Raw genomic sequence first — 10,974 nt, 5'->3', positions numbered from 1 at the left:
CCCAGCTCCAACCATGGCTGCCATTTGGGGAGTAAATGAGCAGAGAGAAGGCTTTTCTCTCTGTCTCTGCCTCTGTCTGTAACTCAAACTCTCAAGTAAATAAATCAAATATTTTTCTTTATTCAACATGGCATTTAAGACACTCACGTTTCACACTGGATCACCCCCATTGCCCACAAAAAAAGTTCCATATGTATTTTCACCAAAATATTATTTACATAACGTATTATTTGACCACTTCTACTCTGAACAGCTATCAGGCACTCCAGAACATCTGGTAAGACCAGATATTTCAAAAAATACTCAGGACTATCAACTTTATGTAGCGGTGAAAAAATGCACACAGGAAACAATAGTTGTGACAAAGAGATGTCTTCTCCACATGACCAGGTTGCCCTAGAACCATCCCTCCTTCCCTTCCTCCTCACACTCCTTTGCTCCAGGACCTCGAACCTTCTGAAAGGCCACAGCGGAAGTCCCTCAGGGGTGCCCCCAAGGTATGGGTTAATCAAGGCCACTTATGGCCACTTCCAGAGAACATGTCTTTCCTATGATAATTCCACTAGCAATGGGAGCTCGCAAGACATGTGATTTTTCTAAGTCCACTCTATCATACGTTGGAAAGCTCTGTCCATCTAGAAAGGCCTAGATGCAGGCAAAGCATTTTGTTTGTAAAGGCCGAGGGGAAAGCTGAGAACAGCTTGTTCCAGTTATATCCACAGGCCTTCTAAAAGGGGCCAGCACACCTTCCCGAGGGCGGCTGGCCTTTCCAGGCGGGCTTCTCCCTGATACACCCCGTCCACCCACGCCCATGGGTACTCACCGCTCTGCTGGCCATTGTCCCACGGGGCTCTGCTCCCTGCCGGGCCGATGAGTCCTTGGTAGTTGTCATCATCTACAGCCCAGGTGAGGTGTTGGCCAACTGTGACACAGCGCTCACCGCAGGTCCCGGATCTGCGTGGCCACAAGGCCTGAAAGCCTGGCCTGGCCGGCGTCTGTAGACCCCGACTTCTCGGGCCCTCAAAATCATGATGGCCATCACAGCATTGGAGTCACCGCACCGCCACCACTCAAAGGCGCAGTGTCCTTGGTGCCTCAGAGCATGAGCCTCACAGAGGCCCACGGGGTTGGGCCTGGAGCCTCAGCTGCTGGTGGGGTGCAGAGCCCTTACTCTCGGAGGCGGGGAAAGGTCTCTGAGGCAATCGCCCACAGGAGATCACTGAGGTGGGACCGGGGGACTTCGCCGCCTCTTCAAGGCCCCGATCAGGGACACCGATCAGTGGCAGCCCGGGTTCAGGTGTGTGCAGCCCAGATGCAATAGTCCATCCCGGAGAGCCCTGGGGCTCAAACTGCATCTGAGTTCTCAGCAGGAACTCCCACTTTGTCTCTTTTAAGTTTTTGTGCTAAAACATATGTTGTTTAGCTGTACATATGAAATTTGCATTCATGAAATAAAAGCTTTAAATCAAAGAAGTCTAAGATGTTTGATTTCAGGAAGGTTTCAACTGCCCTCTTCTTTTCTGTTCCCATGGGATATCTTTTCCCTTCTCTTACTTTCAGTCTATGTGTATCATGGTAGGGGTCTTTCTTCTTGGCAGCAAATAGATGGGTCTTGTGTCTTAGTCCATGCGCATAAATAACAATGGACACAGGATTGGAACATTGTAAGAGGAAGGGAACCCTTCAATGCATACTCCCTCACACCAAACCCCGCCCCCACCTGACGCTGGCCACCACCCAGTGCTGTCAGCATTCTCTCCTAGACCTCAAGATTTATGCCATTCCCAAAATGTAAACCCTCCTATGAAATGACAAACTGCTTACCTGGGTGTTCATTTTAAGCACCTAGAGACCCGATGTCTCCAGGGAGGACTGCATGCTCCACCCACCACAAATGAGCCTCTAAAAAACCCACCCATGTCACAAAGTCTCCAAAGTGAATGCCTTCTCAACAAGAACACTGTGCCTTGCAAACCATTCCCTTCGCATTTCGACAAACCCAGTGGACCTGTATAACCACCTGTAATACGTACAGGGAATTTAACCTCTTCACTTCTGTGATGGAATGAGAATGCCGAGCCAGGATGGCGCTGGCGAGAGAGTCAGACCTGTGCTCAGCTACTCAGGAAATGATAGGGATCCTCCTGGTAAGGGAGCCTGCCTTGCAACAGGCTGTGATTGGTTACGGCCTAAACCTCCCCTTGAGCAGTTTGGCTGCCTGGGCTGTAGAAGCATACGTACTTCCTGGAATGAATGAGCCTGTGACCTGCTCGCCTCTAGCCTGCTTTCACCTGACTCCCAGTATCCGTGTCTTGATTCTGCGCCACTTCTCCCCAGTCCATTCACGGCAAACTAAGAAAGCCACCCATGTAAGAAAGGCTCTAATGTGAGTGTCTTCTCAACAAGCACATTGTGCCTTGCAAACCATTCCCTTCCCAGCTCCACCAACCCAGTGGACTTGGATAACCGCCTCTAACACTTACAGGGAATCTAACAATTTCACTTCCATACTGGTTCAAAGAACAGTGTTTCCCACGAGTGGTAACACAAAGCAGACTCAAAGAAATTGAGCACTAACTCTACTTTCAGCATACCCCAGCAACCCCTTGAACACCTACAAAGACTAGATGTTGTAAAGCAGCATGCCTTTGCCCTGTATATGTACATTCTAGACACAGCAAAGAAAAGAAAAACAACATGACAAACAGCATGGCCCATGCTTAACCTTGTCACTCCACACACAAGCTGGCAAAAAGCCCTTTACTTTTTTTCCACCACTTCACCCTGAAGCAGCACCAAACACAACAGATGCAGCTCTTGCAAAAGTTCACAGAAAATACTTCGTACGAAGAAGCTGTATGGGCTTCAATTTGTTTGCACCAACATAAGCTTCTTCTGATTTCATTTTCCATGAACTTTCTGAAGTCTTCTCAGGTCAGGGCTTGCCCACTAAGAACACAACACCTTAAACAAAATTGCGCATCGTCTAAAGGTTAGGATCTGGGGTATCCTTTAAATGTGACCAGTTTGGTCTGGAGCCGTTCCCTTCTCACTTTCCTCTCTGCCTTCGATCTAGTAAACAGGTACAAGCTTATGTAATGCTTAGAGATGGCTTCACCCACGGACATCCAAAAGTCATTTACAGAGGATGAGCTTTCCTATGAATTTAAATACAAATTCTGTCATACATATCATCTGCAATCTTGATGTTGCAACATTAGGACTCCTTTGACCATTATACACACACTATACAGAGTAAAAGGAAATGTAGAAAACATACAGGGAAATGGCTGAAAACATCCCAAGTAGCAACACCTTTTGCAGTTCCTCGCCTCCTACCTCCTCTAAAACGCAGAACAAGCACAGGTGGCACAAGGCTCACTGTGGTGGCCAAAAATTCCATTCCCCAGAGATGCAATTCATGATTGTTACCGAAAAGATATTTACAACGCGATTTCACTCCTTCTGTGTTTAACCTACATTTAGGAACTTCTGAAAAGGGCCAGCACACATTCCCTAGGGCAGCAGGCCTCTCGGGGCGGCCTTCAACATGATGACACCACTGTCAGCAGGAGCCGAGACCACCAGCCCATGCCCACGGCCACTCACCGCTCCACCTCCTGTCCTCTCGTGAGGCTCTGCCTATGGAACAGATGAGGCGTTGGCCAACTGTGACACAGCGGTCAACCCAGGTCCTCGATCTGGGTTGCCCCAAAGCCTGAAAACATGGTCAGGGATCCATAGATCCCGCCTTCTCTGGCCCTCCAGCTCTTAATGGCCACTGCGGCATTCGAATGGCCTCACCATCACCACTCAAAGGTGCAGCGTCCTTGGTGCCTCGGGGCAGGGGCCTCAGAGGCACCGCGGAGTTTGGCCTTCAGCCCAAGCAGCTGGTTGTGTACGGAGGCCTAACTCTTGGAGCCAGGGTCTGCATTCTGAGGCATCGCCCACAGGAGATCACTGAGCTGGGCCCGGGGGGCTTTGCCGCCTCTTCAAGGCCCCAACTAGGGCCGTCAATCAGTGGCAGCGAGGGTTCAGGTGTCTGCAGGCCAGATGCCATAATCCATCCCGGAGTGCCCTGGGGGAGCAAACCGCATCTGAGTTCTTTGCGGGAACTCCCTCTATGTCAATTTTCCTGCTGAAGTATATGTTGTTTAGCTGTACATAGGGAATTTGGAATCAGTAAATAAAATCCTTAAATAAAAATGTCAATGTTGTTTGATATTAGAAAGCCCTTTTCAGTTCGCATCAAATATCTTTTTTCCTTCTTTCAGTCTATGTGTCATGTTAGGAGTTTGTCTTCTTGGCAGCAAATAGATGGGTCTTGTTTCTTAGTCCATGCACGTATATAACAACAGATAGACAACTGGAACTTTATAAAAGGAAAGGAACCCTTCGACGCATACTTCCATACTCCAACCCCAACCCCACCATCCACCATCCACCATCCACCATCCACCACCCACTGACTTCAGCATTCTCTCCAAGATCTCAAGATTGTTGCCATTCCCAAAATGTAAACCCTCCTATGAAACAACAAACTCCTTACATGGGTGCTCATTTTAAACACCTAGATATCTGATGTTTCCAGGGAGGACTTCAGGTTCTCATGCACCACTGTAGTCTCTAAAAAACCCACCCATGTAACAAAGGCACTACAGTGAATGCCTCCTCAACAAGAACACTGTGCCTTGCAAACCATTCCCTTTCCACTTCTACCAACCCAGTGGACTTGGATAACCACCTGAAATACTTACAGAGAATCTAACATTTTACTTCCATACTATTTTATTATTATTATTATTATTATTATTATTTATTTGACAGATAGAGTGAGTGAGAGAGAGACAGAGAGAGACAGAGAGAAAGGTCTTCCTTCCGTTGGTTTACCCCCGAAATGGCCGCTATGGCCGGAGCTATGCAGATCTGAAGCCAGGAGCCAGGTGCTTCCTCCGGGTCTCCCATGCGGGTGCAGGGGCCCAAGCACTTGAACCATCCTCCAATGCCTTCTCGGGCCACAGCAGAGAGCTGGACTGGAAGAGGAGCAACCAGGACTAGAACCCGGTACCCATATGGGATGCCGGAACCGCAGGCAGAGGATTAGCCAAGTGAGCCAAGGAGCCAGCCCCCCCATACTGGTTTTAAAAACAGTGTTTCCTAGGAGTGGTAACACAAAGCAGACTCAAAGGATCTGTGCACTAACTCTGCTTTTAGCATACACCAGCAACACCATGAACATCTATGAACACTAGATGTTGTAAAGTAAGACATGTTTGCCCTGTAAATGTACATTACTTACACACCAAAGAAAAGTAAAACAACACGACTAACAACATGAACCATGCTTAAACGTGTCCACCGCACACACGTCGGCAGAAAGCTCGTTAGATTTTTTTCCCCCACTGCTTCTTCCCTTAAAGCAGCACCAAACACAACAGTTTGTACTACTCAGACAAGGAGTGCCTGGTTCCATTCACAAGGGACTGCAATTCGTATGAATTTCACAAAAGGATAGCTACAAAATCATTATACATTACCTCTACTTTTAACATACTTTGTGCACTTCTAAACTTCCAGAAGGACTAGATGTTTCAAATGAGGACTTCCTTGTGTCCAGCCTATACACAGTAGTGCTGAAGAAACTATATACACGGAACGGGTTCTATCAGAAAGTGTCTTCTAAGTAGGAACCTTCACGGAAGTCTAGAGAAGACTTCGTTGCTTCTATCTCCTTCTCTCTACAGCCAACAGGTAGATGTGGGCACACTTGTCACTGCCATGTGATGTTACAATTTCACTTTCCAAAGTCCTTTTCAGAGGACAGTCTTTCTAGGGAATTTAACACAAAATACACAATACGTGTGAGTTTATGTACACTACTTTTGCCATACATCGGCACCTCTTTAATATTACTGACTAGACATTGTAAAATGAGGACTCCTTTGTCCAGTATATACGCATCGTGTACATTACAGCAATGTAAATGAAATACATGTAACATATAGCACAATAGCTAAGAGCGAATGTTCTAGCACACACTCGCAAACACACAGTTTGGAATCTCTTCCCACCCACTTCTCTCAACCCGATAAACAATGTACAAGAGAGTATACTCTTCACCAAAGGGACTTAACAATTCTACTGCTAAACGGTTCCTATCACTTTTTAAAACCTACTTGACAGGAGTGGTAATCCACTGCTCCTACTTTTACACACACCAAGCACTTGTACACATCTAGAAGACTCGGTATCTCAGACGCAGCACTACTAAAACTTCATGGAAAATACTTAGTTCAAAGAAGGTATGTGGGCTTCAATTTGTTTGCACCAAGATAAGCTTCTTTTGATTTCATTTTCCATGAACTTTCTGTAGTACCCTGGTAAGGCCTTGCTTACCATGAACACAACACCGTTAAACAAAACTGCACAAAGGTCACAATGGATAGGATCTGGGGTATTCATTAAGTATGACCAGTTTGGTCTGGAGCCAATCCCTCCTCACTTTTCTCTCTTCACTTGATCCAGTGCACAAGTACAAGCTTATGTAATGCTTAAAGATGGCTTCACACACCGACATCCAAAAGTCATTTAGGGAGGACAAGCTTTCCTATGAATTTCAATACAAATAGATAACATATGCTAGTTTTCCTATTGCCATACACTGGCAACCTCTTTAACATCTGAAATCTAGATGTTACAACATTAGGACTCGATTGTCCTTTATATACACTGTATACAGAGTAAAACAAAATGCAGAAAACATACAGGGAAACGGCTGAAAACATCCCAAGCAGGAACATCTTCCGCGGTTCCTCACCTCCACCTGCTCCAAACCATGGAACTTGCACAGATGGCACAAGGCTCGCAGTGGTGCCAACAATTCCACGTCCATGAGATGCAGCAAAGTGAAACACATTGCACAACGCACACACCCAGGAAGACAGTGGTCTTGCCTCACAAGAGGCTCAGTGGCGTGGAGCTCTATGGACTTCCGTCCTCTCTTTCAGATCCTCCTCCCACAAATCCTTCCCCAAACACAAGGTCTACCACTCAGGAGTGAGTCTGGCCACTCGCCAACACCCCCCCCCCCAAAAAAAAACTTTCATAGTTTCATATGCATTGAAACAAAAAGTCTATTTAGAAAATGTGTTAACCCGTTTCTTCTACTTTGAACATATATCAGGCACTGCAGAACATCTAGTAAGACTAGACATTTCAAAAAAGTACTCAGGACTGTCAACTCTACATAGCAGTCAGAAAACACACACAGAAAACGATAGTTGTAACAAGGACATGTCCTTCTCCAATGACCAGGCTAACTAGAATCTTCCTTCCTCCCCTTCGCTCCACTCCAGGTCCTCCAAACTTCTGAAAGTCCACAGCTGCTTGTCTCTCCCGGGACGCCACCAAGAGTGGCTTAATCAAGGTGGTTCACAGTCACTTCCTGAAGAGCTTTCTTTCCTTTAATAATCCAGACGAATGGGCTTTTGCAAGACCTGTGATTTTTCTAAGTCCAATCTCAAATGTGTCAGTAAGCTTTTCCATCTCGAAGGACTGCAAGCAGCCACGCGTTTTGTTTGTAAAGGCCAAGGGGAAAGCTGAGAACAGCTTTTTCCAGTGATATCCACAGGCCTTCTGAAAGGGGCCAGGACACCTTTGTTCCAAGGGCGGCCGGCCTCCCCCTGATGACACCACCATCCATGGGAGGTGAGACTGCCCGTCCATGCCCAGGGCCACTCACTGCTCTGCCGCCCGTCCTCAGGGATCTGCTCACTGCCAGGCCACTGAGTCCTCAGTGGTCATCATCATCCTCCTCGGCTTTCGACCAGGTGAGGTGTTGGTCAACAAGGCAGTGCTCACCACAGGTCCCAGATGTGCGCAGGCCCAATACCTGAAAACATGGCTGCTCTGGGGTCCTCCAGCTCCCGATGGCCGCTGCGGCATGCGAGCGGCCTCACCGGCACTTCTCCAAGGTGCAGCGTCTGTCTTTGGTGACTCAGAGCGGGAGCCTCACTGAGGCTCCACGGGGTTGGGCCTGGAGCCCCAGCCTTAAATTTTGATATTTTTTATCATCATTCATTTCCGGAAATTCTTTGATTTCTTCTATGACCCACGTTTCATTGAGGAGCATGTTTTTCAGGCATCTTAAGTTTGCATATATTTAATTTTGGGGGATTCCCTTCCTTTCAATTGTTTTGAATAGCTTGTGAAGAATTGAATTACTTCTTTATATATCTGGTAGAATTCAGAGTAAAGCCATCTGGTCCTGGGATTTTGTTTTTGTTTGCGGGAGTTCTTTCTCTGAGATTCAACCTCCCTTTTGCTCATTGGTGTGTTTAGATGTTCTATGTCTACTTTACTCAACTTAGGTAGATTGCATCTGTCCCAGAATCTATATATTTCTTCTAGGCTGGCATAAACCTCTTTGAAGTATTTCCTCAGGATTCTGTTTATTTCTGTGGTATCTGTCATTAAGTTTTTCAAAACTTTGATTTTGTTGATTTGTTTTCCCCTCTTTTTTTGGGGGGGGGTATTTGGGCAAATGTTGTGTCAATGTTGTTTAATTTAATTTTATATTTTTAAAAGACTTTATTTCTTTATTTGAGAGGTAGAGTTATAGACAGTGAGAGGAAGAGACAGAGAGAAAGGTCTTCCTTCCGTTGGTTCACTCCAGAAATGGCTGCAACAGCCAGAGCTGCACCGATCTGAAGCCAGGAGCCAGGAGCCAGGAGCTTCTTTCAGGTCTCCCACAAGAGTGCAGGGGACCAAGCACACAGGCCATCTTCTACTGCTTTCCCAGGCCACAGCAGAGATTACTTTTATAAACTACTGTTCATTTAGGAGCATGTTGTTCAATCTTGATGTGTTTGCATATGTTCTTCAGATTCTTGAGTTGTTGGATTTGAACTTTTTTTTTTTTTTTTTTTTTTTCCAGGCTCCATCCACTTTATTTTTCTCAAGTAAAAACCTATGTTGTGGCCACAGCTGGAGCCTGGGTCCTCTGCACGGACACCCTGGTACGCGTTTTCATGAGGTGGTTGGTGAACTCCTGGTAGGGAGACTTGGTGAACACGGTCTCTTTCCAGAGGTTGGGGGTCAGGTAGCTGTAGGTCTTGGAGATGGCATCGAAGGTGGCCTTGGCGAAGTTGCCGAGGGTGGCAGTGCAGCCCCAGGCTGAGGTGTAGCAGTCGTCAATGCCAGCCATCAGCAGCAGCTTCTTGGGGACAGGGTCGGAGACGATCCCGGTGCCCCTGGGCGCGGGGATGAGGTGCACCAGCAGAGCCACAGCGGCCGGTCACCTTGCACGGCACTGTGTGTGTGGGGCTTGCTGATCTTGTTCCCCCAGTAGCCTCTCCGCACAGGCACGATGGACAGCTTGGCCAGGATGATGGCCCCTCGGATGGCGGTGGCCACCTCCTTGGAGCACTTCACGCCCAGGCCAATGTGGCCGTTGTAGTCCCCTGATGGCCACAAATGCCTTGAAGCGGGTCTGCTGGCCGGCCCGCGTCTGCTTCTGCACCGGCATGATCTTCAGCATCTCGTCCTTGAGGGCGGCGCCCAGGAAGAAGTCGATGATCTCGGACTCCTTGATGGGCAGGGAGAACAGGTAGACCTCCTCCAGGGACTTGATCTTCATGTCCTTAACCAGGCGGCCCAGCTTGGTGACCGGCAGCCACTCCTTGTCCTGATCAGAGAGTTGTGCGCTATGATTTTGATTTTTTTTTAATTTGATGAGACTTGCTTTATGGCCTCCTATACGACCTATTCTGGAGAAAGCTCCTTGCACTGCTGAGCAAAATATGTGTTCTTTAACTGTGTGATGAAAAGTTCTGTCGAATCAGTTAGATGCATTTTGTCCATAGCAGGGGTCACCTTTGTGGTCTCTGTTGGTTTTCTGTCTGCGTGATCTACCCATGATGAAAGTGAGGTGCTGAAATCCTCTGTTGCATTGTGTCATCCCTCTTTGTCTTTTTTTTGGGGGGGGGGCATTAAATGACTTTAATTTTATCAAAGCTACCAAGTGAATTAAATGAAACTTCAAAACAAAAGAAGCAAATAACAAAGTCATCTACAGTCACAAGCAGTTGAAATCAACAAGTCCTTTTAGGTCCCTTGCATACACACTCAACATCTGCTTTTATGTGACTTTGATAAAGAATGTATGGATCATGGTTTTTCACACTTCAAAAACTTTTTCCCAATTCAAAATCCCTACGTTCTATGACTATTGGATAACCAAAAATATACTGCATCAACTCAATCTAGGAAAAAATGTCACTGATTTTCTTGGGAGCAAGAATTTTGTAAAAGACAAAAACAGCAACAGGCCTCTAAAAGCAAGTTTGGTACAGGTTACAATTAAGATGCTGCATTCCCTTACTGCATCACAGTGACACACACAGCAATGTTGCATACTAAGCATTCTATTTCTACGAGAATTCATGATCAGATTGGTACTACCAAAATATTAGCAAGAAGGCATATTTGCATTCACTTTCTTAATGTACTACCACAGCACAGCCAAAAGACATGCCCATCCACCAATGACTATCATCAAAATGTAAATAGGACACCTCTTGCTTTGTACCTCCTTCTGCCCCCTTGCTGCTGGCCCAGTGAGGAATTTCTGATACTCGCTGACTGCTCAGAGGTGGTTTAACGATTCCTGATCCAGGATGTCTCTAGTCTATCAATTATAACAAAAAGATACAACTCTAACAGGAAATTTATACTTCTATGTTACTGACCCTTCTTGGCCGTCCCCTCTGCAACGGTGGTCACTTTGGAAGCTGGGCCGAGTGAAGGGCTTTTCAGCTTAGAGCCAGCAAGATCTGTAGCTCTGACCTGAAAGTCCTTCGACTCCAGGGCAGTTCCATTTCCGGTGATCCAACTCTTGGCTGGCAGAGCTGCCAGGGCTCTTCACAAGCTGACTTCTGCTGAAGGCCTGGCTTACCACATTGAAAGCCACTGCAG

At 46.7% G+C, this 10,974-nt stretch overlaps 1 long non-coding RNA gene and 1 pseudogene across 16 annotated transcripts in view; both read right to left on the bottom strand.

Annotated features, from left to right (window-relative positions):
* The window catches only part of LOC127487763 (uncharacterized), a 95,692-nt gene that overhangs the window by 54,851 nt on the left and 29,867 nt on the right, over positions 1 to 10,974 (bottom strand). For 15 of the 16 annotated variants that reach the window (XR_011385904.1, XR_011385908.1, XR_011385906.1 and 12 more), the window contains exon 1: positions 824 to 7,080. This is a non-coding gene — a long non-coding RNA (uncharacterized lncRNA). Of the gene's footprint in view, positions 1 to 823; positions 7,081 to 10,974 lie in introns of those variants that run through there. The other variant, XR_011385910.1, reaches the window with a different exon arrangement.
* Positions 8,918 to 9,838, bottom strand: LOC138848057 (small ribosomal subunit protein uS5 pseudogene; annotated as a pseudogene).

The sequence above is a fragment of the Oryctolagus cuniculus genome, unplaced genomic scaffold, assembly GCF_964237555.1.
Source record: "Oryctolagus cuniculus unplaced genomic scaffold, mOryCun1.1 SCAFFOLD_163, whole genome shotgun sequence".
Classification (NCBI taxonomy): domain Eukaryota; kingdom Metazoa; phylum Chordata; class Mammalia; order Lagomorpha; family Leporidae; genus Oryctolagus; species Oryctolagus cuniculus.
This window is presented reverse-complemented; position numbering and strand designations above follow the sequence as displayed.